We start from the raw sequence: 3,728 nt of genomic DNA on the forward strand, positions 1-3,728 counted from the left end.
GTTCTCTTTCTCGTTTCAACTTTAGAAACTCCACTTCTTTCTTCCCACGCACATCTTCTGGAAAATAGTTTTCCAAAAATGTATCACGAAAAAGATTCCAAGTGACTTCAATACCTTCTCTTTCAAATCTCTGCATAGTATTACTCCACCAATCGTCAGCTCCTTTCGTCAGCATGTGAGTACCCAACTTCACCTTCTGTACATCCGTACAAATCATGAATTGAAAAAATCTTCTCCATTTCTCTCATCCATGCATATGCTTTGTCCGATCCATACTTTCCTTCAAAAGTCGGCGGATTGCACCTTAGGAAGTCTCTAAAAGCACAAGACTCATCCTTTCCTCCATAACCGGAATTCTCTTGTGGTACTTGTCCAATCGTACCAGTCCACCTCATCACCGCCTCAACATTAATGTCAACATTCCTTCTTGCAGCCATTGTCCTAAGACATCCAAGGACCGACAAACAAACAGTATCGATTGTGTCAGATACACAAATCCAATACAAAAGGATAGGAAAACATAAACGACCTGACCAACTGACCGACCGTGCTCTGATACCACTATGTAACACTCCCAATTCTATACTAAACAAATAAGGCATATATTTGCGTAAATCAGAGTAAAGAAAGCATGCATCTCACGAGGGCGTTACACATATTTCAAAATAGAACAAATATTTTATCCTTAAACATGCAATGGTCATTTCGAAATAACACGGGAATTTAAAACAACATGCAAACCACAGCGGAATAATCATCTCATCAAATAAATGGTAAAATAGGATGATTCCCATACATCGTCCACCATGTCTCAACATCTTGGCTCAAGGCCACATATTAACCAGAATAACATATTCAAATACGAATACAATATGAGTAAACAAATATCTCATAACATCGAGTCATAAAAACATAAAACCCAACTCCCATGTGTTACATATGACCAGAGCACAAGTGACTACTTAGTCACGACACCCTACTAGAGATCTAAATCTCGACGCTAAGCCTCCTTCGAAGCATCACTATCCACGAAACATGCACGTTACCAACAAAGGATAACATTCAAACAGAAGGGTGAGAATTCAACTTCTTATAGATAAACATAATATGGGAAATGTAAAACACAACAAGAATACATTTAAAGAATTCATCACTCTTCACATAAACATGCATCATATGCCATTAATCAAGATTCACATGTTCATGCCATACAACCTAGTTCATTCAATTCCACATAATCATACATGATTACTAAACAATGTACATAATCATATTTCACCAACATCTAGATTCTAAGTACATATAATTTCACATCTACATCACATATGTTTCAATCACATATATCACAATTATAACACAACAATCATTCATATCAAATGAATCACCAAATTCACTTATCACGTCTCATACACACATAACAATCACATAATTGCATACATTCAAACATCACATAACACCAATGTGACTCAATGCAAGACATGTGACTCTATGCATGTGGTACCCAATGTGAACCCAACATTTCACCGCTTCCGATTCAATATCTAGAATCCAAGCCACACTCCCGATCCGGACAAGATCAAAGCCAACACGCCTATTTCCAATTAAGGATCACGTCTGCTACGCCTGTTTCCATTCAAGGATCAACGTCTCTTACCATGTGAACCCAAGTTTCACCGCTTCCACCATAAAGCCGACCATGCTATGAATGTATGTACAATTACCATCAATTTATGCAATTAAGATTATCTCATCAATCTTAACTTACCGCATACCACAATAATCCAACTCTATGAATTATCCGCCAATTGTACACAACATTCACAACACAATTAACAATTACAACAAGGCATAACAACCATCATATATCCAGTCACAATCATCATGAATATATTACCACACATCTTGCCAATAGTTGTTATTCATTACATACCAAAACGTAACGCACTTAAAAGCATTTACATGTATTCAATCCACATCTCAATACATACACCTTTAAATGATCATTATCAACAAGACACATTCAAATAGTACATATAAATGTATATTTATATTCATTCCAACAAATCATGGATATCACATCACTTAACACATATATGAATATTAACCACAAGTTTTAATTCATAATACACGCATAAGTAATCACATGTTATCCATATATTAACATCCAATTTAAACTATTCCACATCAACTAGCATTTAGAATTCAATCACTTAATTCACGGTTATCATATCACATAATACATCCATGAACATTGATCATGCATAATTCATCCATAACATACACATATAGGTAAATTTTATTCTCAATTATCATCATAATTTATATAACAAGTGTCAATCCATTCTATTCTATCATATAGACAATCTCATTAGCTTACTAACGCTTCGAACGGCGCATAAAACGGAGTTACGGATCAAAAGTTATGGCCTTTCAAAGTTTGGAAAAAGTTCTGTAAAACAGGGTTCGCGGCGCCAACAGAGTTCGCAGCGCGAACTGAGTGAATCAAATATTCCTGAGTTTCTGCCAAGCAGTTCGCAGCTCGAACAATAGTTCGTGGCACGAACTGGCGATTTCAGAAAATCCCAAATCTCAGAAAACAGCATGCGAATTTCATCCCAAATCCCCTAAACTCAACCAAATCAAGCTGAAAACATCAACCATCACGAACAACAATAGCATACATGTTATAACCACAAATATAGCACATATTATGGATCTTCTAACATCATAACATCATCAAACATCAATTAAAAACACATTTCAAATCATAAATTCATGCATTTGTTCATAAACCCTAACTTTTCTATGTTTCCATGAAATTGTAAAGATGAAGAGATAATCACAACAAAACACATTACCCAATCATATAATCTATAAGAACTTGGATTCAAACCCTTACCTCTAACTCTTAAATCCACCCTCTTCAAGAAATCTACAATTTCCTTCATCTTCTCTTCTATGTTCTTTCTCCTCTATTCTCTTCTTTCTCTTCCTTTCCCCCAAATTGTGTTATCTCTAAAACCCTAGTTTTCCTCTTCTTACTATCTTTCTCTTAATGGGCTTAGTTATGTTATTACCCACCTATCCAATTATTAATTAGGCCCAATACATAGTATACTACTAATAACCTAATTAAACCATAAAACACAAATATGCATATAATTAGATGTTTCAATTAATTAGTAATACCACATAATAATTAAATAAACAAATAATTAATAAAACACACAAATAAGCTAATAAATAAAATATCTAATAAAATCGGGCTGTTACAACTCTCCCCCACTTAAAAGATTTTCGTCCTCGAAAATTCTCTTCAAGCACTAACCCCAAGTACAAATCCTTCATTCAACCTTCAAGTATTCTTCTCTTCTAATCTCAAATCACTCTGCAAACCTCTTCAAAATCCAAAAGAAAACCTCGGAGTTTATCCAAAACAATACTTGACGGAATACCATGCAAACACACAATCCTCTCGATGTACAACTTAGCAAGTCTTTCCATTAAATAACCCATCCTTATCGGAATAAAATGAATACATTTGTCAGTCTATCCATAATAATCCAAATAGCTTCACAATTACCCGACGTTCTCGGCAAACCCGAAACAAAATCCGTAGAAATACGATCTCACTTCCACTCGCGAATAGATAACTGTTGTACCAACTAAACGGTTTCTGACAAGTCCAACTCAAATACACAATTCCGCTATATCCCTATTCATACTTT

The sequence above is a fragment of the Vicia villosa genome, unplaced genomic scaffold, assembly GCF_029867415.1.
Source record: "Vicia villosa cultivar HV-30 ecotype Madison, WI unplaced genomic scaffold, Vvil1.0 ctg.003327F_1_1, whole genome shotgun sequence".
NCBI classification, from domain to species: domain Eukaryota; kingdom Viridiplantae; phylum Streptophyta; class Magnoliopsida; order Fabales; family Fabaceae; genus Vicia; species Vicia villosa.